The sequence below is a fragment of the Nyctereutes procyonoides genome, unplaced genomic scaffold (genome assembly GCF_905146905.1).
Source record: "Nyctereutes procyonoides isolate TBG_1078 unplaced genomic scaffold, NYPRO_anot_genome, whole genome shotgun sequence".
NCBI lineage: Eukaryota > Metazoa > Chordata > Mammalia > Carnivora > Canidae > Nyctereutes > Nyctereutes procyonoides.
The window spans coordinates 10100821-10128007 of NW_026575046.1; the positions used below are offsets into that span (position 1 = coordinate 10100821).

Below are 27187 nucleotides of genomic sequence, written 5' to 3' on the forward strand. Positions count from 1 at the left end.
GTTGAATTAAGTAAGTTTTGCATTAAGATTTTTGTGTTTTTAAAAATCCCATGTATTTTTAAATTTTAATTGTTACTTGCATATGGGCAAGAACACATCTCTCCCAAATTCTTGTTAATTTTAACAGAATATGGACTAGGCCTTGACTGGAGGTGAAGATCTGAGTTGTCTTCTAAAAGATGGATTTATAATGTATTTTCTTACTGTATAACTCTAAGTACACTTTAAGCATATCAAGCATTTGGGTTGCAATCAATCCTCTAGATTGTGAAGACTTGTTATTTGGTAATTGAAATATTTATGCCTTAATGAAATACTTGGATGGAGCCAAAAGTGTTTGGGTTGCTGCTTTGTTTCAGAAATGGTTTTAGAGTCATTTTAAAGTAATTCCTTTGTGACTGAAATAAATAAAGTTCAAAATAATTAGAAGCCACTTAGTTTAGAATAACTTCTCAAAGGACTGTGAATTAAAACTAATCCCTAGATGCTTTAAAGGCTCTCATTATTTGAACTGTTCATAATCAATAATTAATGTATAGTTCTAAAATGCTTACATTTTTGGAAAGAATAAATATATAGTTTATAGATAAGTGTAATTTGACAAAAATTTTAGAGAAATAATTGACATTTCATCAATGATATTGAAACAGGGGAACATAGGGACTCAAAGGAGGCAATATCCATGGGGATCTGGAGGTTTCGGCTCTGGTAGGTAATGTGCCATGGCTGGCTGGAGGTTTATAGCAACCAGGCTAACTTCTCAGCTGTTCCTGACCAAATTGATTGAAATGCAGAATGATCTCCTTAGTAAAGAGAAAAACAGGTAGTTATCATTAACTTCTCCAACTAAGAAGATTGAAGTTACACACTTGACGCTGGCACTATCTTTGTGATAAACAAAAACATTTCAACTCCTTATATTTTGTCATACATTTAAGTGGGTGGCGTTGCAGGAATTCCATTCTGGTTCTTGTGAACAGACAGGCTTGGGACATGTATAACCCTTTGACCAAGGCAAATGAGGTTAAATTTCTTAGTTTGAAAGATCATGATCCAGGAGAAGTAAATAAGGCTTGTGAGCATTTTTGTGCCATGATGATGGACTGTGTGATAGAGAGGGCATTTGAAGATGAATATGTGCTCAGTTTGTTGAGAGCTCCAGCAGTTCCTGTAATCTCTGGAGCCTTCTGCTATGATGTAGTTTTAGATAAGGAACTTGGTGAGTGGATGCCAATGAAAGAGAACCTACATTCCTTCACAAAAGATCCTCCCTCATGCTTTAATTTATAAAGAGCTTCCATTTGAAACCCTGGAAGTTGAAGCAAAAGTGGCATTAGATATATTTCAACACAACAAGGACAAAATAGATTTCATGGAGGAGAAGTTATCTCAGACCCCTGAGAGAAATGTCCAACTACACAGATTTGGTGACTTATTTAATTGATGTGAGAAAGGGTCCTCTTATTCCAAGAACAAATGTTTGTTTCTGGTTTGAAGAGTCAGCAATCGTAAAGCCACTCAGTCAAGTCTTGTAGGAAGATTCCAGGGCCTCTCATTACCTGTATATGTCAGGGCATATTTTACGGTATAGGATAAGCTTTTGAAAATATCTCGGAAAATGGTAACTAAAGATCAAATTCTCGGAGAATGGTAACTAAAGATCAAATTAAACCTTCAGAGGTTTAAGGTCATCTATCTAGTAACTTTCTAAAATTAAATTTAATAGTAAATTAAAATAAATGTTTCTATTAAACAAAACAAAACATGGGAGCACAGCCTTCTCGGAGGGCCAGAGATTAATAGTGGTTATGCAATTAGACATGTTAGCTCTGATGCTTCTTCTCAGATTTTTTGTTTTCCTCTTGCTCTCCTTGGAGCTATCTTTCATCATCTCTCCATTTTCTTCTTTTCACTTTTTCAGAGAAAAATTCCTGTAGTTTAGGTCTTTGTAGATATGTTCTCTGGTACATTTATAAACAGTGTTTCCCAGTTAATTTACACTACTTACGTAGTTCATTTAAGTACAAATAAATCTAAATAGTCTGCAAAAAGAAAATAAGAAATGTATATACCATGAATTCCATGACTTACTAAAGTATTCTTTTGTCTTTTTGCTTCCATATAAAATCAATTCGGAGTAGAATGAAAGGTATAGAGCTACTACTGAATGATAATGCTTCAATGACCAACTCAAAATCTAGTCCAACTTCAGACATACAAGTAAAAAACTCAAGAGATTCAAAATTAATACTAATCTATTTTACTTGTGTTCAATTGAGTGAGTGGATAATTTCTTTGCACATTTTCAGAAATGAAATATTTAAAGAATGAATGACAATGATTTTGAGAAGTTTATTAATTATGCTAAAAATTAACTCCTCTGCTGCTAGTATTTATGACTCACTTTTTTCTTGTTTGAGTACACTTTTAATTCAAGTCATATCTGTCATATCTGTCAGAAAGAAATATCATGTATAATAGCAATATTTATTTTATAATGTGTAATATTTCCTATTTTGTTTATCTTATACAGACAATTTTGGGCAACTTACAGCTGAAAAGGCACTTGAAGTTAGTAGTAAACTTTACTTCCTGAGCAATGTAGTAGATGCAGATTTTACATAAATATCCAGTAGACATGAAGATATGATCCCATAAAGATGTGTTGACATCACCCTAGAAAGTGGTCAAGTATTCTAGACTCGGAAAACCTTAGAATTATCTGGCCATGATTGATTCCTCCAAAAACCAAAAAAAATGCAAAACAAAACATTTATTGGTTGGATCATATAATATACTCTATTGTTCTGGTAGTTACTGCAAAGTTAGTCTTGGCTTAATTATAATGGTCCTAAAATTTGGAAAAAAATAAACATCAATAATAGAGTTAGAATCACACATTTTTTAAAGATGTTATTATTATTTATTTATTTATTTATTTATTTATTTATTTATTTATTTATCAGAGACAGATTGAGAGCTAGAGAGCACAAATAGGGGGAACAGCAGAGGGGAACAACAGAGGGAGAAACAGGCTCCCCACTGAGCAGGGGGCCCCTGGTGGGTCTCTATCCCAGGACCCTGGGGATCATGACCTGAGCTGCAGGCAGCTGCTTAATGACTGAGCCACCCAGGTGCCCCAATCACGCTTCTTAAGAACAATGCTTTTGCCATAGAAGATTCAACTTTTTATCCATCATTATCCTCTACTTTTGTCCTAAAGCTTAATTATACACACACACAAACACACATGCCTACATACATTGATATTGTACAGATACATATAGTAATGGGAAAATTCTCTTAGATTTGCCACAATAGTCATTTCTTATATTTGTATTTTACTTTATAACAGTATCTGATATTCAAGAGTAATAAATTGTACTCTGCTTTATTAAAAATACTACAAAGTTTGGCTTATTTATTAAGCATAAATATAAAACACAATGATTTAGAATATTATTTTAATAAATATATCCATTCATTCCATTTATTAGAAGTTACATAAGAATTTTGTAATGTTAAAATTCTTCCAAGGATAATATCAAAAGCCAATTTAGGCAATTTTTTTTATTTCTGTTTTTAAGATTTTTCTTTACTTATCTGAGATTGAAAGTGAGAGAGACCACAAGTAAGTTAGGGGGGAAGCAAAGGGAGAGGGAGAAGCAGACTCCTCACTGAGAGGGAAACCTGATGCAGGACTTGATCCCAGGACCCCAGGAACATGACCTGAGCTGAAGGCAGACCTTAACCAACTGAGCCACCCATGTGCCCCCAATTTAGGCAGTTTTATTTCCTATAGCCTTCCATTTGAGGTTTATCGACTCTCTTTTGAACCCTACATCAGTTTCCTTACAAACACACCTATAAGAGCCTTATACCTAGTACATAGAGACAATTCAAGATTATTTGAATGGATATATAATAACAATAATTCTAAATATTTTAATATTAAGAGAGTAGCTCATATAAGGCAGTCCCTAGATAGGAACAATTTGTTTTTTAAATCACCTTATCTGTAAAGTTAATTGCTGTTTTATACATTTGACTTTATCATGGATATTTTTAATATAACTATCAATTTTTCATATCATGCTATTTTTTTTCTTATTCATAGGGCAATAGGCCTGCTCTGAACAGTTGTGGAACCTGGGAAAAGAAAACAAATGCAGATTCTCTTACCATATGTACAAATATTTAAAAATATAATTCAAGATAACAAAGTTAAGTAAAGCATGTTTTATATCCTAAACTTGCTTAAATATAGAACTGAAAAATTTGGTATAAAACTATATTTTACATTCTCGTTCATTTCCATGCCTTAAGCATAGAACCCTAGTTAAGGGCCTCCATTCACTGAAAGCTAAAGATGATCCTTCAAGATTGGGAATGTTACTTGATTTTTAGCTTTTTACCACATTCATTCACATTTTCTGCACTTACTGCATTCCCTCCCAACTAATCAACTCAGACAAAATGACTCCCAAATAGATTTTGTGTATATGTCAAATAGGACATGAAAAATAAACACTTTATGTTTTGCATAGGGTTTAGGACATGTCCACCATTCTCCCCAGGAGCAAAGTAGTTGGTGGGGGCACTGGGCTCAACTCCATATCCAATAAAGGAAATTGGGCATTTGTAGGTAAGAAGGAGGGTGGATAATTACTAAGAGGAAATATCCAGGGTAGGGGGAGATCTGGCTAAACTCATGGAAAAGGCTTCTTGCTGAAGCAGGCCAGAGTAATAAGGCATCACCTGGGAAATGGTGGTGATTGAGGAACCACATCAGATATCAAGGATTCTGACTAAATGGACAGAGCATTTGTATGCCCAGCATAAAACTGGGCAATCCATCAATCAGAGAAGGGCAATCATCTTATGGTTTCACTCATATGTGGAATATAAGAAACAGTGAAAGAGATTATAAGGGAAATGAGGGGAATTGAGTGGGAAAAATTAGAAAGGGAGAAAACGATGAGAGACTCCTAACTCAGGGAAACAAACCAAGGGTTGCGGAAGGGGAGGTGGGGTGGTGGGGGAACGGAGTAGCTGGGTGACAGGCACTGGGAAAGGCACTTGATGGGATAAGCACTGGGTGCTATATGTTGACAATTGAATTTAAAGTTTAAAAAATAGGGGGATCCCTGGGTGGCGCAGCGGTTTGGCGCCTGCCTTTGGCCCAGGGCGCGATCCTGGAGACCCGGGATCGAATCCCACGTCGGGCTCCCGGTGCATGGAGCCTGCTTCTCCCTCTGCCTGTGTCTCTACCTCTCTCTCTCTCTCTCTCTCTGTGTGACTATCATAAATAAATAAAAATAAAAAAAATAAAGTCTAAAAAATGCAATAAATAAATAAATAAATAAAATAAATGGGGAAAAACAAAAAACTGAGTAATGCAGAGATGACCATGGAAGACCAAAACTCAAGGCCCAGCTGAGAAGAGTTTGGGGGAGCCTGGGTAGAGTTTAGTCAGGGAGGGAATCTTTGTCACAACTTCTCCCATAAACCATTACTAGCTTTACGTTTCTCTCTACCCCTCATCATCTTCTAACATAATATGAAGTTGATTTATTCATTTTGTCACATTTCCCAAATTAAAATTCAAACTCTAAGAGAGCATGGATTTTTGTATCTAATTTATTCTTTGCAATAGACTCATCAGCTAGAACATTGTGCAAAGTTGGTACTCGGTAAACACTTGTTGATTTATTATCTGTTGCATAATTTTTATTTGGCCTTTGGAATAAAATAATTCATGAATTTTTTTCTAATAATACCTGGAATAAAACCTTTAGTAAATAAAAATGGTTATCATTTGTTTTATTTTAAGTCGTTAGGTCTAGAATGGATTGATATAATGCTATAGAAAGTGAAAACTGACCATTTAGCTGACAATCCTGAATAAAAGGCATAATTAGCATACTGTTTTGCCTCTTAGATAAAATTAATTTTACTGCTGCTAGAACTAGTAAATGAAAGAATTCTCTGATTTTATTCTCGTAGATGTTTCTCCTCTCTTCCACTTGAAGCACCTGAAATACTGCTGATAAGCAGCAGGAATGAAATTTGACAAATATTCTCTAATTTATTCCTGGTTTTCAAGTGTGCAAAACATAGGCAAAAAACCAGAAAGCCAGAAAACTTGCCATGATGTCAAAATAAGAATAAAAGAAAATCTAACCTCAAAAAAGAATATTTTTAGTTGAAATATACATTTGTATGTGAACATTATAAGCATTATCCTTCTGAGTAATAAATCTCATGGATTTCAGGTACTCCAGGAAGAACAATTGCAATACATTTGTCAATGATTTGCCTAAATTTGATTTACAGACTTCTAAGTGCTTTGGGGATTTTAGTGAGCAAGAGAACAAGACAAGTACCCTCTGTGACCTCACTGAAGTTATTGTATAAGAACACATGTATTCAATAATGCATTTATATGAATTTTAGAACAGTGTACAATATACAGGGTATGTTAGAAATATACTGTGCAATTTAAATAGCCTTGAGGTCGATGAAGGGACCCTGGAAAATATGATGGTTAAACTAAGACTAGAAAAAGAAGTAAGCAGGTATTAACTTAGGTAGAGAGGAAATACAAGAGGAGAGATAAGTATATGGAAATGTTTTGGGGGGACAGTTTATCAAGCATTGCTGGAAATTGAAGAATAGTCCAACTGAAGCACAGAACTTCAAACAAAGAGAGGTGGGTGATGAGGCTCAGAAAATGAATGGCCTGATGACATATATGAAAAAGTTTAAAATTTATCTTAAAGACAATGAAGCGATTTGAAGATATGTATGGCATCACTGGAGAGGACAAGGTGGAAGACCATGAGAGTCCTTTGAAGACTAGTGTGGGCACAGGATAGTGGTGATCAAGACTAGGTTGGTGGCAGTGAAAATGCAGAGAGGTGGATAAATGGCAGAGATATTAAAAGTGAATGACTGAGTATGTTAAGTTGTACAGGGAAGAGCGATCAAGGCTCAGGTCACCATTTCTGGCTTGAGAAGCTAGGAGGATATGGCTTGCTAATTTACACATTTGCCCACCAATATAGAAATAATAGAGGAAGAGTGAGTGTGGAAGGAAAGATCAGTGATGACCGCAGTTTTAAGAGGAAATGCAAAACACAGTTCAGGCTGCATGCCCATGAGAAGTCTGAGCTAAAGAAAGATATTTGCCAAAAAAAAAAAAAGAAAGATATTTGCCAGCAGCAGTCCACACGTGGTATTGTTTGAACCCTAACTAGTAGCATGCAGTGGAGTTCCGAGGGGGACATGCTGAGTTAGCATCACATGCCACGGGTCTATGGACATGATTTCCAGAAAGAATTCACTTTAGAATTACATTTATTAAGAATCAGAAAAATAAGAATCAAAATAGCAATTATACCCTCAGATAAGAATGTAGCAATCCCATTCTGAGCCTTAAATTATGTGAATACAGTTTCATTTTTCAGTTGGTCTCTTGAACTTGAATGTGTGAGTATTGATGTAATTCAGCATCTTCAATGATTCATATTTTGGCCCTTTCATACCAGACTCTTGTTTTCTTTGTTTCTGTTTCCCTTGTATTTTTCCCACAAAGTACAATGTTCACTTGTAGAAGCAGCTCAATCATCTGCGCTTGAAAACATATTCCCAAACTTGCAATTCCATGTCAGTAGCCAATTCCATGGGGCTCTTGCATTTTGGCATTTCTTGTGAACCAAGACAATAACAGCTTCATATTTAGAGAAGCCTGAAAGTGGCTCTGTAGCCTCTGCATTCCTGTAACAAAATCTCCTCGATGGGTTCATGTCACCTGTCACCTCTCTTCACATCTTCCTGTGAGACCTGGGGCTTGGGAACTGGCATGAGAATGCACTGGTACTGTTACTACTGCTACTGGCATAAATAAGAAGTCTTTTGTCTCTGGCCTGGAAGTATCATGACTCTGCCAGCGTCCATGAATGAGAGGCAGGTTAATGAGCTGGCTTGCAAAAAAAGTAACACCCTTCACAGTTCTCTGTTAACATGAAAAACAAAAACAAAAGTCAACCACTATTTGTATGAATAGGGAGAGTAATAGAATTTCCTAGTATGCATTAGACAGAACGAGAGGTAAATTTATCATGCGTATGCAGTAATATAGGGACTAATCAACTTGTTTTTTTTTTTTTTTAAGATTTTATTTATTTACTCATGAGAGACACAGAGAGAGAGGCAGAGACACAGGCAGAGGGAGAAGCAGGCTCTATGCAGGGAGCCCGATGTGGGACTCAATCCCGGGACTCCAAGATCACGCCCTGAGCTGAAGCCAGGCCCCCAACCACTGAGCCACTCACACGTCCCATCAACTTGGTTTAGACCATAAAAATGAAGCTTTAGGAGATAATCCTACCAGGAAAAAGTCATACCAGATACAGTATTATCTAAGGAGAAAATTCTGTTAATTCAGGCAATCAAAAGAACGGCAGGTCCAATTTTATTGGTTAGGACATGGACTATTAATTAGGAATGAGATTCTTATATTATGCATCCTAAAAGATGGGGGTTATGTTGCAGTTGAAAACATAATTAAACGGGATGGGGCATTGTGGCATTTCTCATTCCCTAGTACATGTAAGCACTCTGGGGTATATTTGATCGATTATAGCTTGGATAGCACGCGTACACAGATCTCAGATTCAACGTTTGTGTAACAGTAAGATCTTCTAGTTTCAGAAGAAGGTGTGCACTGGGTGGATTTCTCATTCTGGAAATGGTGGGGAGAAATGAACTACCACGATATTCACAGTGTGGGCTCCAGGAGCTCTTGGAGCAGCGCTAAACAGCACGAACTGCTGAAGCTGTGGAATTCGTAGAAGGACCAGGGCTGATTTATCACTAGTATGCCAGGCCCCTGAATTATGAAAGGGTCAGGTGCATTCTGCCCCATATCTTTCATCTTTCTAAAGGTAATCTCTCAAACAACACTTAAGACAAGTTCCTCAACTATATAGCCCCTGGATTTATGACCTACAGACACTAGGATAATGGTGGACTGAGGTTTTAGTGTAGTGCATGTGTTTAGAGGGGAGGTAACTGCTACCTTCACTTAAATTGCAGTTTCCAATGGCATGAGGGGGACTGTCAGGCAGTATGTGTCAGGAGGCAGAGCTTGCATATAGTAGGGATTGGGTGGTACATGAACATATGTTGGCAGGTGTATGTGTGTACACACGCACGCACATGTCTGGACTTACACGTTAAGCACTCATTACTGTTCACAAGGCTATGGGTGAGCTGGGCCTGCCTCCCAATCCTGACCGGGCATACTCACGTGTTTTCAGTCAACCCCCAGTCAGATAGGTGGTTCTACTGTTGTAGACTGGACTGTCTCATCTTTCTGTATATCGGGGGGCATCAGTTAACCTAGGATGACCTTGTCTGGGTCCACTAGGGCTACTTGCCTCCCTTCATGGGATTTCTTACCTTCCACCAGGGTGTACTGTACTCCTCATGTATGTCTCATAGACAGAATTCCAAGAGAGAGAGGAAGGAACACACGAGTCTTAAATATAGGTTTTGAACTTAGCACACTATTAGTTCTAGTACTTTCTATTGGTCAAAACAAGTCACAGTCCAGCTCAGATTTAAGAATCCTCAGCTCTAAACAGTACCTCCTTAGAGAGGACTGCTCCACACTTATTATCATCCTGTTTAATTTTCTGATTAACACATAAAGCTATCAGAAGCTTGAGTGATCATTGACATCTTTATGTTTTATTTGTGCTTATTTATCTTCAAAGACAAGAATGTAAACTCAGGGTGTTGACCATTGGCCAAATCTCAGCCAATAAACTCATCACATAGTAGGTACTCGATCACATTTTCTGATGGTTCTCTGAAGATTCACTAAGTGCATGGGAATCTTTCCTTTTTTTTTTTTTTAGACACTTAAAACATTTATCCTTATACTCTAGTAAGTGAAATATTGCAAATATAGGGTTGAGAAGGGAGCAGGTGAAGTAAATAAAACAAAACTGATTTTATCATATTTATAAACATACATGAAAGAATTCAAAATGCATTCAAACATACCAGTTGTTCACTGGCTTATTTATTATTGATTGAAGTTTTGTTAAAAACAATAAATCTTAAATATGCTTTCAATTAGCAAATTATTCATTGTAACATATATCATCAAAGTTTCTATTTTTAAACATTTAGGAAATAAAGTTAGTTTTGTTAACTGTTAGTTTTATTTGAATGCCTGTGCTTTATACAGAGAAGATGAAATAAATTATTCACTTTAAATGGAGAAATATATTAATAAATTCTGATCACTTCTATTCTGTGAATCATCTCTTTTGCAATGCAAAAAAAAATTAATGTCTCTCCCCACCCTGAATAATTTATGTACTCTCCTCAGTCTTAGCAGCGATGTAATAAATGTACTGCATTCCTGGCAAGTTGAAGATTCTGTTCACAAAGTGTGGTAGATTTTTTAACACAGTTGCCATGTGCTTCTAAGTCATCTGCCTACTAATTATCAATGAGGCTGTCGTTCAAGCAATGCAGTCAAAACCTTTCTCAGATTTCTGACCAAAGTACGTGTACTACATTCTCCATCAAAGTTAGTCAGGCAAATATAATGTTGATTTTTTTTTCTTTTCATTTCTCTAAGCAAGAGAACTTTTGTTTAATACAGACTTAAAACTGAGTGTCCTGGAGGTGGGCTTTTGGAGTTCTCATTGTTGCTCTATGTTAATGGTGAGTTAAACTTGGGCAAGTAGTTTTATTTTTTCCCCCCTAAGGCCCAGGTTTTTGTGTTTTGTTTTTTGGCGTTTTTTTAAAAATCTGTATTATAGTGATAATATAGATTTTTTTAATCTTATAGATGAAATACCAGGATTAAATGATGCAAAAATCATACACTGATTAGAACAGTGCCTAGAACATAGACATTCCTCTATAAACAGTTATTAATAAATGAAATTTATACTTTCATTAATTCAAAACTAAATACTCTTTTATTAATGTCAGAACACATTAATTATTTTTTTAACATTATGTATTTATTTATTCATGAGAGACGAGAGAGAGGCAGAGACACAGGCAGAGGGAGAAGCAGGCTCCATGCAGGAAGCCAGATGTGGGACTCGATCCCGGGTCTCCAGGATCATGACCTGAGCCAAAGGCAGATGCTCAACCGCTGAGGCTGAGCCACCCAAGAGTCCCAGAACACATTAATTAAATTATTATCTCATAGAATCGATAGTTTTTAAGGAGAGGAATGCTGTTTTTTGTTTGTTTGTTTGTTTTTAGGAATGCTGTTATTTTATCTGATTACAATAGAAAAACGAGGCAAAGAAAAAAGTATAATATGGTATGTGTTACCCCTTCTCAATACAGATAAAATTGAGTCATGCATGTACTTTCACTTCATTTCTTGAAGAATTCAACCTGAAAAAAACAAACTCATATTCAAAATAACTAAATTTTAATTAAATGTGTATGGTAAGAGCAACTCATACAGGTATACCCATGAGAATCATGGATTACTTTCACTAGATGAACTACTACTACTGTATGTTTAAAACTGCTGAAATGTCAAGAATTTGATAAAAAGAAATTTTCTTTTATTAAAAATAATTTATTTTTACCAGCAAATAAAACAAATGGAGAAAACCAAAGTGAAGTACTACTGGGTTGTGTTGAGTAGACATCTTTCCTGGGAAATAATCAATTTCCCATCTATGTCACAGGTTTCTTTCATTCAGCTATTTTAATTATACCCAAAATTTCAGACAGAAAGTACCACAGCAAAGAGCACGGAAAACAAATAGCTTTTTTTTCAGAGGAAGGCCAGCCACTGTGGGGGAAGATTAAAGCCACAGCATACAAGAAAGAGAAGCATTAAACTAAAAACTACAGCGGGAAAAAAAAAATACAGCGGGATAGTTGAACAAGATTCAAGGGATGTTCAGAGAACAGGAAAAAGTAAGATTGATGGAAGGAACCAATAAAACAAGACTTTAACAGCAATATTAAAGAAGGAGAAATTAATGAGAGAGAAAGAGAAAATATGAATATTTACACTATGGTGGAAAGTACTAAAAATTCTAGTAATAACACTGGTAATGTGGACATGATTCACTAAAGCAGGCAGTTGGTATGAACACTGCAACGACATGGATGGAGCTAGAATATCAGGCTAAGCAAAATCACTCAGAGAAAGACAAATACCACATGATTTCATTCATATGTGGAATTTAAGATACAAAACAAAGGAGCAAAGGGGGGAAAAAGAGAGGCAACCAGAGGAACAGAATCAACTCAAGAGAACAAACTGAGCATTACCAGAGGGGAGGGGAGTGGTGTGATGGGTGAAATAGGTGATGGGGATTAAGGAGGGCACTTGTGATGAGCACTAGATGTGTGCAAGTGTTGAATCACTACATTGTGCATCTGAAACTAATATCACACTGTAAATTGACTAACTAGAGTCTAAAGAAAAACTTTAAAAGAAAAAGGAAAAAAATGGCAGGTGTTAGTTAATTCAGCATTGGGTTATGAATCAAACACTACTTAATCAAGTGGGACTGATATTCAAAACAATCCCATCATCCATCCATCCATGCATCCATCCACTCATCAATCTACCCTTCTATCTATCTATCTATCCATTGTCAATCAGTGGGTCAGTCAGCCTACCTACCTACCTACCTACCTATATTGTGCTAAATATTCAGGGTATGCAGGTGACCAGCATTTTACTTCTTTTAATTTTGAATAATACATGTTTATTTAAAATAGTGTTCATATTTCAAAAATCTGGTTGTATAAATGTATTTATAATATCGAAATCTGACTTTTCTTCAATTATCTATCATTTGAAGTTCAATTATGAATCCGCTTTCAGCAAAAATACTTCATATGTGTAGATCTACTCATACAGAGGTCAACACATTGGTTGGTGCCTATCTCGTTTCATACTAAACTTTTCATTATTTAGTATAATGTTGTGCGAGAGAGACTGGCTTGACCAGGAACATTCCATTGAGAATGCTTGTTTACCAAACCCAATGCTTCAGGCTGATGTGCTTGCATTTATCCTACTGTTACCTGACTGCTTCTTCACTGTTGACGGAGTATAATTAATACTTCATTGCTTTGAGTACTGACATGGAAAATTTCCAATGTCAAGTACGTATCCAGATAATCATTTTGCCAAAATTTTAGGTGCTAATTCACTACTAAAATTCTTCTTCCATAGTTAAAAAGGAATAGTTTTTAATATTTCTCTTCCATTATTTATCTTCTGTAAGATGAAATTACTTGTAAGACTAATTTTCTTCATTTTACAAGTCATTATTTTTTCTATATATATGTTAAATACATGTATGTGTTACATACCTCTCTGTATATATTAAATGTATATATATGTGTGTGTGCAGAAATATGTACATGCATATTTAGATATATGTCTATATATATATATATATATATATATATATATATATAATAGGAATATGTATATCCTAATTTTTACCACAACCAAATTTTCTTTTCAGTCCAAGAAATCCAGCATATTATAACTGTTCTGAGTCAAATAACACTAAGGAATCAAGATCAGAAACAATTTTAATAATAGTTTATGATAACCCCTCAGATCTTCTGTAAGTTTTCTAAATATTTTATTTCACATCATGTATTTGCCATAGAAGAAAACAATGTTGTATCCTGAGTAACTTGCAGTTGGTGTTGACAATCGAAGTGATAATGTGGTGCTTTCCCTCCAAATTGAGTCTACAAATATTCCTACTTGTTTTTATTGTCCAGATGGATATTCCTCTTTTTTCTCTAAAATGAATTTGTTGCTATTTGCTCAAAATCTCATCACTTTCAGTACCCTTTGGGATCTTGATCTCTCCATTATCCTGTGTTTCATATGTCTTCATTTGTCTCATTTCTACTGGCTACCTCACAGTAGTACATAAACACCAAACTTCTGTCATCTTAAAGTTAAAATAGATGATAGATAGATAGATAAATAGATAGGTGATAGGTAGATAGACATAGATAGATAATAAATAGCAGCATTCACTCAGACCTTGTTCCTCTCTAGATCTACAGGTCTCTTTGTAGACATAGCAAATTTTCTAGAAATAACATCCCGAACTTGCTCCTTCTGCCTCTTAATCTTCTAATAATTTTCCAAAATTGTATTCTGGCTTTTACCATTTCCATGCTAATGAAATGCTTTTTTAGAGTTACTAATGGCTTCCTCATTTCTAAATAAAACCTTTTTTTTTTAATTTTAGTCTTCATCCTCTTGGCTCATTAATATACATGTTAGTGTCATATTAGTTCACTTCCCTAGAGTATATATCCCAGCAACCTTGGTACCAACCCTGGCACTGTGGCTGAATTCTGACCAAGAGAATGTAGGAGTATATGATGTATGTCACTTCCAGGCCTGCCTTATACAACTTCTTTCCCACTACTCTACACTTTCTGTATTTGTTCATCAGTGGATCAACTATAGAGCTTCCATAAGAAAACTCCCAAATAGTAAAAAAATGGTGGAGATGAAGAAAGAAATCCTGGTTTCAGAATACCCAGGTTGAATGAAGATGACCACAAGTTGTCCCAGTTTGTCTGACACCTTCCCAGTTTTAGAACCGAAACTAAAATTCTGGGGACTCTTTCCATTCTGCACAAATCAAGAAAGTTGGTTATCCTTAGACAGAATGCTACCCATTGAACACTGGACTATTATTGAACAAGCGATAACTATTCTACTCTATTAAGACATAAACATTTGGATTTCTTTTGTTGTTGTTAAAATAGCCAACCTGAATAAACATCTAAGTTGATGAGTATCAATTATCTTCTTTCATATTGCTTCAACTTCCTCTTTTATTTATTACATTTGCAGCTATTATTATCACTTCTCTACTTAGCCCGGACCTGATAGTTATCTGTTGCTCAATTCTTTTTAGTCATCCATAGATCCAATCAAACCTTAAATTCAATGACCTAACCCCCTACCATCTCTACTTGTCTTCCTTTCTCTGTTTTCTTTCCCAGACATGAGCTCATGTTCTCTTAGTTCCTCACTTAGAACACTGATAATATTTAGGGTGTATAATATAATTGTTCAGCGATTTGTTAAAATTCTCTGAATACACCTAAAAGATTCTGATCATAGTCTGGGATGACAGGAACGAATCTCTTGTTTAAATCACCCCCATGACACTGATAATAATTGTGACAGTTTAGAAACATTGGCATGAACTGTTGCTAAAGCCTTATTTATGAATGGCTTGTGCAGAATAAAAATCCCCATCATATTAGGAGTTTGGTAATAATAATTTTCTAAAGGAAGAAGTAAGTTTGTATATCTACAGTAGAGTAAATATTTTTTCTAAAATAATCTCTTCCCAACTCCACATTAAAATATATATATATATATATATATATATATATATTTATATTTATATTTATATATCTATCCTTGGCCCTTGATTAGGGCTTGATTTTAACTGTGTAAGATTTATACTGGTTATATTTAAACTTTAATTCTAAATAGTAATGACAAAAAAAAAAAACCTACAACAGTAACAGGTAACAAAGCTGAACCTCTTCAGGGAATTGTCAAATTTTGATGATGAGCTTAAACCCCCCTAAACATGCCACCATTTTACAAAAGAAATTCATTTGGTTTGACTCATCTGAAACTTTTTTTTTTAATTTATTTTAGAGAGACAGAGTGGGGAGAGGGGCAGAGGGAGAAGAAGATAAATAGATTCCCCGCTAAGTAGGGAGCCTGACTTGATCCCAGGGCTCGATCCCAGGACTCTGAGATCATGACCTGAGCCAAAATCAAGAGCCAGCCATTTCACCAACTGAGACACCGAGGCTCCCCTCATCTGAAACTGGTTTGAAAATTATGTCTTGAGAATTCTTAGGGAGATCACAAGATGTCCGTATATAAGGGACAAAATGATATAAGGCTTACAAAAGATGTGCCATTTTTGGAAGCTGCTCAAGCTGCTCTTATATTTCATTTTCAAAACACTGAGTATATTTGTTTTACTCACTGTAAAATTCAATATCCTTACAATCGTGTGCATAGCCAGACATGGCCCTGTGTTACCTCATTCGCCTCACCCTCTAATCTCCCTCCTTCTCTCTCCACTCCCAGACACCTTGTTTTCCTTATTGTTTCCTTGCCAGTGCATTCTCAAGATGAGAGATCGTATTACTAAGGCATAAATTTGTTCTTGATGTGCAGGCCTGGTGACAAAAATAATACTTAAAAATATATATATATGTATATATATGTGTATATATATATATATATATATATATAATTGAGATACATATGGCTTAATAGCAGATTTATAGGGTGTATGTGGCATGCGAATTTCCTTAGGGGTGTTATTAGGAAAAAAAAATTGTCTAAAAAGGTCCCTTAGCAGGGTACTAATTTAAAAAAAAAAAAAAGGCTAAGAAGTACTGTTAGCTCATCAAGAAACACTTAACATAGCACCTTTAACTGGTTGTTTCCACTGCTTGGAAAATTCTTTCCAAGAACCTTCACAGCCCAATCTGTCCACAGTGTTTAAAATTGCATCTCACTCTGATATTTTCCTTTCGTATTTATTTTTCTCCTTACCTCTTAAAAATGAACAATTATATTTTACATTTCTTTCTCATTCACTAAAATCAAATTTCCAATACCAGGGATTTTGCCTTTTGCAGTTTATTCTCCGGAACCTAGAACATTCATTGTATGCCCTGAAAATAGAATATTGGCAATGAAGAAGGAATAAGCCCAGGCATTATAGGGAAACTTAGCATAGCTACGTTTATCTCTAGATCCGTTGTACTGGAGTGTCTGGGCTATCATACAGATTGGGGAAAGGCCAACTGAGTGGGTTCAAATTGTCGCTTAGTGAACAGTGGTGTGGTTAGACAGAGGAGGGTGAATGGACACAATCTGGGGAGCCCACTCTCTCACGAATCTACAAATTGGATATTTTCATGAGTCTCTGATACTCTACATCACATTTTGCAAAATTGCATAGGGCTTTTAAGAGCACCCAGGCAGCAGACCGCATGCACTGCTTGCCTTATGAAAACACTGTCCAAACGTGCACAAAAGGGGAAAAATACCTTCTCTTTTCTTGATGTTTCATTGCTGGTACAGAGAATGCCAGCAGCATATTTCTGCCTTTTTTATCCCTTTATTCACTCAGACTCCTTTAGTCACTCAGACTCCTTGCTCATTCAGATCTTGGATAGATAGAGTGATTTATTTGAATCATAAACTTGGCAAACATTACTGTGCTTATGCAAAGCAGTAGCACTCTCCTCATCTTTGAATCAGGTCTGCTCATGGCCAGCACAAACGTTCCCGTGTTACTCCATTACTCCACAACACAGAATTTACCTTGCGCCTATTGATGCTGTGTAGGACTGATTGGGTAAATTCGCTTAAACCTACCGGACATAAACCTAAATCCATATTTTTCATATTGGCTTCTATCAGTCATAAACCTGACACTATGGCCCGAACATAGCTTTGTTTTTCTTCTGAATGTGTTCAGAAACTGGACATAGTCTATATTAGTCACTCTCTTACCCCAAATCACATGTCCCATAATTTCTTCTTTTATTTACTCATTTATTCAATTGCTCATTTAAACAATATTTATTAAGGCTACGACTTTTTATGGACTGTTCTGGTACTATGAGAATTTATGATTCAGTCTCTGCAGTACAGGGAACTCTTTTGGGTTGAGAAAACAGAGAAAGTTGCCTCTACATTAATATTGCAGTTGGACCAAAGACTGTGTATAGAGGAAACATAAGTCTCCCCAGTGAGTGCTTTGCCTGAAAAGCCAAAGGCTGAGCCTTCTGTATTTGTGTAGATACCACCTTGTGGCAAGGACTCATTAGGTTCCTCAAATCACTTACTAACTTGTCAATACTCATAATTAGAAAGAAGAAAGGTTGTTGGTCTGGCCATGATTGTAATACATAAATTACAAGGAACAGAAAACTAACTCAAGGTAAGGAATTTATTTTGTCCAATTCCAAGATTGAGGATGATGCTCTTCTTCAAGAATACACCCCACATAAGGATTTAAAATATTGTTAGAACCCTTCCCATGTTTGATAGAAGAGGATCATCCTATACTCCTCGGTTTTAGTCATAGGCAGATACACTTTCTACATCTGATTTCTAAATTCCTGAGAGAGATCATCTGATAAACCCAGTTTGGAGCAATCATTTTTCCTTTTAATGAATTACAGCCCGGGGGTTGAGTGACATAGTGGAAACAGAATAGACTAATGTGTAAGATAAGCATTTCTTAAAAAAAAAAGAAAAAGAAAAATCTAGTTTAATTTATTTTGAGAGAGAAGAGAGAGAGAGAGAGAGAGAACTCATATGCACAAGCAGGGAAGAGAGAGAATCTCAGGCCGACTCCACACTGAGCACAGAGCCTGACATGGGGCTCAATCTCAGGATCCTTAGATCATGACCTGAGCTGAAATCAAGAGTCAGATGCTTGAAACAACTGAGCCACTCAGGATTTCCAAGAGAAACGTTTCTAAGAGAGGTGTTGCTGGTCAGACCTAAGATTGGTCTCTTCTACACAGAGAATTAAAATAGACTTTAGTAATCATTCATGTGAATGTTTATTCATGATCTTTTGAATCAGCTTGTATGCATTTCAGTGTTTATGGAATTTGAAAGTTGTGTCATCCATATTAACATATCTTTAAGTATAAGAGGATGTCAGCCTTCTAGGAATACTTGAGGGCAGTTTGGTTATTCATACTACCTTTAGTACGTGTGTCTCTATTAGTTTTCAACTATTATTTTGTGTTTTTTTATCTGCAGGATAACAGTAATAACTCTCCAATGCCGTTAAACCACAGTTAATGTGTATCGGGCATAATTTATTGGCAATAAACTAAAATGTGACAAATTTACAATGCTAAAATAAAATAGGAGACATTCATGTCACTGTTGCTCTCTTTCTTTATGGGATCTTAAAGAAGAAGAGGAAGGGATAGGGTTCTTGTCAGCTGACAATTACATGTAGGACAGCAATTAAATGACAAATACCAATGCTTTAGCAAACCAGCCTTTCCCACAACCTTTCATTTATTAAAAGTGATTTTGTGTTTGCCCCCCCTCCGCCCCGGTGCACTGCTAGGTTGAATGATAGAAGTGGTTTATTGGAAAATTATAAGAATCTGAGCTAAACTAAATCAATTTGCTATACAAACGGTAGAACACCACTACAGGATAAAAAGCAATAATGCATCTAGAAGTCTGGAAGAAGTCAGGCCAGATATAGGCAGGAGGATAGGGTAACAGAACGCCAGGCTAGAGTTTGCAGGAGAAGGAGCAGAAGAAGGACAATGGAGCAGTTAATTGCTAGGGAAGAAGATGAGGTGAGCATTTATGAAAGAGTGTTTGGAAAAACTTCCCACATACTATTTCCATGTTTTTGCTGTCTGTGATAGCTGAGAGATAACATACTAACACTGTTCTCAAAACAATTCATTTTTATTTGGTTTTAATATATATCTGAAAAATTCCATGTGAATGCCATTCAGAAAGCTGCTGTACTCTACAGACCAACGTACATAATTGTTCTGAATCTAAGCATTCCAAGAAGTTATTAATTACATGCAATAGCTCAAATGGGTCAGTATCAAATATTTTATTTTTGAGAGCCACATAGGCCAAGATTCTGGGCCAAGTTAGATTTAAGAAAATGTAAAATCACTTGCTTTCTTGGAGCAGAAAGCCATTCAATGTTATCGAAGATAATAAGGTATTCCCAAATTTGGTAATTTCAAATACAGCTGATACTTCAGAGTTTTCTAATTTCTTCATTTCCATAAGTTGAATGGATTTCTCCATAACAGGCATTGTTTCACCTGGACTGACTGTCCAAAAAATTAGTAAGAAATAGTTTCCATATCTATTTTCAAGCAATCGTCTCTAAAACCTAAGAGGATGGACAGGTGGGCAATTTCAGTATTGTACATATCCTCCTGCCCCACTATATATATATATATATTCTTAGAAAAATGCTTTTAATAAAAAATGGGATTTTAAAAGAGTTTTTATTTATTTGAGAGGGAGAAAGAGAGAGCACAAGAGCTGAGGGGAAGGGGCAGAGAAGCAAACTCCCTGCTTGAAAACCCTGGACTGGATCCCAGGACCCTGAAGTCACAACCTGAGCCTAAGGCAGATGCTTAACCATCTGAGTCACACAGGAGCCCCAATGTAGGATGTCTTGAAGAAGATTGATAGGAAATAATCAAAACTACAAGCTAAACTTCATTCTGATGAAGTCAGAACTCATGCAGCTGCAATTGACACGCACTATAATCGATATAGCTTATGTTCCATCCTCATAAGGCGACGCATAAGATAGGGCTCATAATGTAGCAGACTGACTGTTCCTGAAATACCCAGTAGTGAACAAATAAGCAAGCAAAAGCAATAACAATAACAGTGGAGATGAGCTTTCAATCTAAGAAATCCAGAGCCACCTATCATAGAGTATATGTGAAGAAGCTCTACCTTGCCCTATTATAGCCCCCATGGTAAGCAGAATCATGATCCCTAAAAATGACCATATCCTAATCCACAACACCTACTAATAGTTTTCTTTAGATGAAAAAGGGTACATTGCAAATGGAATTATGGCTGGAGGTATCAAGATGTAGAGATTATCCTAGATTGGCAGGTAGGTCCAATTTAATTCCATGAATCCTAACAATCGGACATCGTTTGCCAACTGTTGTGAGTGAGATAAGTGACAACGGAGCACAGCACAACCCCACGTTGCTGGCTTTGAGAATGGGAGAAAGGGGCCATGAGTCCAGGGGGGTGCGGGAATCGCAAAATGCCGTCAGTGGCAAAGAAACTCATTTCCTCCAGAGCCTTCAGAGAGGAACATTGTCCTGATGATACCCTGATTTTAGCCTAGTGAACCCCATGTCTGACTTCTCACCTACACAACCGTAAGATAAGACATTTGTGTTGTTTGCAAGTCATTAAGTTTGTGGTACTATTTTAGAGCTGCAATAGGGAATCAATACAGCACCTAACGTGTTGTTTGTTAAACTTAACAAGAATATGAAATGTCTGAAGATCTTGAAAAATGCAGTTCTTGCACCATAGAGCTTACTTAGTCTGTTCCCAGGATTCTGCATTCCTGATTAGGACCCAGGTTATGCCAGTACTGCTGGTGCATGAATCATATTTTTTTTTAAAGATTTTTATATTTTTTATTTATTTGAGAGAGCAAAGGAGCAAGGAGGAGGGGCGGGGTGGGCAGCAGAGGGAAGGGAAGAAGACTCCCCGCTGAGCAGGGAGACCAATGCAAGACTGGATCCCAGAACCCTGGGATCATGACCCAAGCTGAAGGCAGACCCGTAATCAACTGAGCCAGTCAGATGCCCCCATGGATCATATTTTATTAGCAAGAACTCAAAACACGCTCAGCTCTCTGGCCTTATGTCAGTCTGACCCATCCACGACAAAAAGGTGGGTTGCAAGCATTCTAAATTTGCTTAAGAAAGTTATCTTGCCCTCTGTAATGTTGCATTCTTTCTACTTCTATTTTGATTCACACTATGTTCAGTCTCTGACCCTGTATCCTCTTTACTGATTGTATAAGCAATGCTGATTATAAAAATGATTTTTCTATTTCAGGCCCTGACTTGACACGAGGGTCTCTCTTTCATAAAGCTTTTTTTTTTCTTCTCATAATTCAACTGTTTTGCTCTTAACTGTTTTGCATACTAACACTGTCATAATTGGTCCCAGCATGCTTGACTCAATCACGACCACCTTTATGACCAACTTTTTAATCGAATACTTGCCATCCCTATAACGTTTCTGGGGTATAAAAGGTATTTTATTATGCAGGGGAAAAAGATGTTATTTCAAAGTCTCCATAACACTGTTTCAAACATGCCCTGTTTGAGAAGAGGCATGTCACATCCACAGATCTAGGCAAATGAAAATTACAAACAGTTTCAGAATGTCAGGCTCATTAGATGGGATCCTTTAATTAGGGTAGCCTTTTGTGTGTGTGAGGGCTGTTCTCTCTCTCCTGGTTATGTATCCTCCTTTGCAACAACGTTCTATTTTTGGATACATAAGAATTTAATTATATTCTTTCTGTTAATCATCTGTATCTCAATGTTCAACTTCACATTAGAATCGCCTTAGAAGTTTAATATAGAGAGATAGATAGATAAATAGATAAACTAGCCCCTTCTCCACACTCCAGACATAAGTTAGAATCTCTAGGGAAAGTAAGAGATGTTAATGACTTTAAAATTTCCCTAGATGATTCAAATCAGTGGCCAGGTTTGAGTCCTACTAATACAAGGTAATAATCATGAGAAGCTTACATTTTTCTTAAAGTACGTAAAATTCATCTTCTAAGATAATTCAAATTAAATATTATTCTGAAAGTCAATTTTCTACTCCAAGGATGAGAAAATATTGAAAGCTATTTGCAGAGTGAATCAGTTACTTATTGCTATATAAACAACCCTCCTAAAATTCCATGAATTAAGACATCAATTTATTTTTCTCATGGCTCTACGGATTAGTTCAGTTAATGGGTCTACAAGGCTTACCTGAGAGCGTTCATGTGGCTGCAGTCTTGTGGAAGATCAAGCGGAACTGATGGGCCAAGAGGACTCAGCAGTGAGCTGGGGCTGTTGGCTGGGATACCTTGGTTCTTGCCCCTGGGTCCTCACCAGCTCATTCATCGAGATATCTTATATAGTAGTGACAGTATTTGAAGAAGCCAAAACCCAATGTACAAGTGTTCATCAAGCCTCTTTTTCTGTAACATTTATTGATATACCATTTGTCAAAACACATAACAGGCCAAGTCCAGAGTCAATACAGAAAGTGAGTAAACAAAATCATGAATAACTGAGGAGTGTAATTGGGGATCGTGAATGTGTATCACAATCAATATAATGTGTTTGCACCAATAAAATTTGGACAGGGCTAACTACGAAATAAATATTTTAATTTGAGCTTCTCCAATTTTTTTTCTTCTGAAACACAGCTTATTTACCAAAGTATATACAACATTACTGTCAAGCTTAATAAATGAGAAATGATTGCAAATAAACACTAAGGTGACCAAAATTCAGCACAAGAAGTAGAGTTTTTTCAACATCCCCCTGAAGACCCGTCTTGAATCACAATTTTTTATTTACCACAAGTATCTGTTTCCCTGACGCCGTGGGAATCACTTACTTCTCTTGAGAACCACTTTCAACCATTTTTTATCCTGTTTTTTGAAGTTTGTAAGAATATAAATAGTACATATAATCTTCTATCGGACTTCTTCTGAGATTAGTATATATATTCCAGTCATACAGGGTGTTGCATGGAGCTACACATCATTGATTTAATGGCTGTGTTCTATTTAATCTTTTAAATATGCCGTATTTTCTTTATTCATTCTACTGCTGCTGAACATTGCAGTTTCTAGCTTACATTTATTATACTTATTATAAATAATATTGCTATAAACATAATAAACATAAATATACATTATAGTTATGTATGTTTTTCTAGGTTCTAGTTCACATAAACATATATATATACACATACATTCTCAAAATGTATATATAATCTCAGAATAGAATTATTTCTGGGTCATAGCACACACACTCAAATTTAAAGATAATAAAATATAATAAATACTTTAGTAGTATATGGCTAATTTTAGTGTTTCACATTCATTTGATGGAAATATAGATTTTATCATTGTATAAAATTCTGTGTCTGTCATTTAACAGTTCTGTTCAACTTATCTATAGATTTCTTTTAAATTGTCTATGTTCAAATTTAATTATCTGTGAATAATGAAAACTTTTTCGTTTTATTTTTTTCTTAAGTAAAGATTTTCAGCTCAAGTACGATGAGAGATGTTGAGAACAAGTAAACATTTTCACGTGAAATAATAAATGTGTAATTCAAGCACCATAAAGAATGTATTTTTGCCTTCTTACATCAAATCCCCATCTCCGTTCTATCTGCAGTTATTCTGCATTTTCTTTATGCCTATTAACTTTAATTACTCCATTTTCATTGAAATTCATTATTATTTTTCTATATTAAGCACTTTATTTTTTTTATATTAAGCACTTTAAAATGAGTTTTAGAAGGATGCTTTGAGGGCTATTTTTATTGCATGCTAATATCATTATGTTCATTATTTAAGAAATAAAATTTTTAAAAAAAGTATTTTTTGAAATCCAGTGCCTCAGCATTCAATTCATATTTTAGATACTTAAACCACTGCGTAAGAAGTGTCATAGTCAGCTTGGACTTTCATAACAGAATGATAGACTGGGTGTCCAAACAACAGAAATTTATTTTCTCAGTTTGATCAGGTTCTGATGAGGTATCGTTCTGGCTTTCAGATGACTGCCATCCCATCTGGCTGTGTCCTCACATGGCAGAGAGAAAGTAAACTCCTCATTACACAAGGCACTAATCTCATCATGAGGAAGCCGTACTTATGACCTCATGTAAACCTTATTATCTTCTAGAGACTCCGTCTCCATATCCCATCATGCTGGGATTGGGACTCCCATATATACATTTGAGGAGCACACAATTCAGTTCACAGTAAGAAGTACATGCATCTCTCCCCCTTTTTCTTTTTTCTTTTTTTTCCTTTCCTTTCTTCCTTTTCTTTCCACTTTTTCCCCTCCTTCCCTCTCTTTCTCTCCTTCCTCTTCTTGTTTCCTTCCTTATTTTTTTATGTTGAAAATTCTTTAAACAATAATCATTGCATAATACTTTAATTTTATGTTAGTAACCATTTTATGATAATCCTTGAGTGATTTATTATTTCTTTGACACTTTCAAGTTGTCAGAACTTTTCTCTTAAATCACATGGGACTATTTCTTTCCATGAGGATAAAACAAAAAAATATACATGACGCAATTGGTTTATCCCACTTCATAGCAATTGGATCTTCTTTATGCAGTAGATTTTCTTTAAAACCTAGTTTATTACACATCGACAAATTATCTAATCCCCTTTTCAAAGAATACCCACATATCTGTTTCATTAGTAAATTGATCTGTGATTATGCATTTAATTCAATATTTATTTTAGTTCTAGATAAAAGACCAACACTTGTGAGGCATTGAGCTATGAATTATCCCTTTTAACTTTACAACATAGTAATTTACTGTGGTCCTTTGTATGTTGGTATATATACACTCGTGTTATATGGTTCTATTTCTGAATACATTAGAGAATGCTAGTAAAGCATTCTTGTCATCTTGTCTTTAATGTGGTGGGTTTGGATCTAAGATATATTTGCTCTGTACTTTTACTGAAATATTTACTCTGGCAAATTATAAATAAAGATAATCTAAACCCTGGTTGTTTATGTTTATTATCAAACTGTATTAATTCCATTGGAAATTGTTTATTCCAGGATAGTATGTTAACCTTATTTTACCCCCATTTCTGTAAAATTATTTTAAACATATAAATGTTTATATAAAGGTTTATAAACATTTTATACTGTTTTTATATAAAATGCCTCATTTTTTTATATTGGCCTTTAGATCATTTTTAACTGATGTTCAAATAGCTTCAATACATACAATTTGCGCCTTATTAAAAAAAAAGTCATTTTAAAATAAAACCGTTGCATCACTATTTTAAATGTATGCCGTGGAATACAGTTAAAGTTGCATTAATACTTTTTCTTAAGATTTTTATTCATTTATTTGAAAGAGAGCAGGTGCGCACACACACAAGTGAGAGGGGCATGGGCAGAGGTGGAAGGAGAGGGAGAAACAGATTCTCACTGGATCCCAGAACCCTGGGTTCATGTTCTGAGTTGAAGGCAGATGCTTAACTGACGTGAGCCACCCATGTGCGTCCGTATGTTATACTTAACAGTCAGAATGTCTTCACTCCTCTTTCTCATTTAACTTGCATTTGCATTCCTTTTTCTGCAATATTTCACCCCAATACAATGTATTTTTTAAGAAAGTGTATTTCTGATCACTTTATCATATTTTTCAAAAAAAAAAGAGAGAGGACATAAATTTAATTTGTTATTTACAACCAATTTATTTTATCTGAATTATGAAACTTTTTTCTGGAATTAGTGACACTTAAAATTATTACTAAAAAATAATCATGACCTCTTTCAATCTTGAAAAACACATTAAACTGCAATATAGGGATGCCTGGATGGCTCAGCGGTTAAGTGTCTGCCTTTGGCTCAGGTCATGATCCCCAGGTCTGGGATCAAGTTCCACATCAGGCTCCCTGCATGGAGCCTGCTTCTCCCTTGTGTGTGTGTCTGTCTGTCTCTCTCATGAATAAATTAATAAAATCTTTAAAATGAAATAAAATAAAATAAATATTATAGGGTTATTTATTTATTTTTTTTTCAGTGACAGAGTGCTGCCTTCTTAAAGTAAACATATTTGGACACATATTTTTTTTAATTGTCCCTGTTTGGGCACCCACAAATGTTTTGTCACTGAAAAAAAAATCACCCCTTAAAATTTTTTTTGAAAGATTTTATTTATTTATTCATGAAAAACACACAGAGAAAGGCAGAGACAGAAGCAGGCTCCCCACAGGGAGTCTGATGTGGGACCCGATCCTAGAACCTTGGGATTGTGACCTGTGCCAAAAGCAGACGCTCAACCACTGAGCCAAACAGGTGCCCCTGCCCCTTTAAACATTTTAAGAGGGTGAAGATTCTGCTTTATTTTTATAAAATAGAAAGGCAAAGGGTGATTGTGAGAATAAAGACAGATTAGAATATAGACTAACAGCGATCCCTCAGTCATAGGTACATCCTCAAGCAAGTCAATTCTAGGAAAGAATCAGTCAATTTTTTTAAAAAAATTACTGGTGCCAATGTACTCCTTGTAAAGTCTTCATGTGTCTCCAGGATTAAAAACACCCAGATTTGAAGATTTGTCTTTCCAAGAAAAGATTCAAAGTAAAACATTTTTTCCTTATCATTTGGTAAGGCCTTTCACTATAGACTCTCAAGGAGGAATGGCTTCCAGTTGCTCTAAGGCTGTGGCAGTCTACAAGAGCAACCCTAAACCTAAGACCAAAATGCCCCAAGG

At 35.7% G+C, this 27187-nt stretch overlaps 1 pseudogene; it reads left to right on the top strand.

Annotated features, from left to right (window-relative positions):
• Positions 1-722: 722 nt before the first annotated feature.
• LOC129509735 (39S ribosomal protein L39, mitochondrial-like) lies at positions 723-6878 on the top strand (annotated as a pseudogene).
• The last annotated feature ends 20309 nt before the right edge of the window (positions 6879-27187 follow it).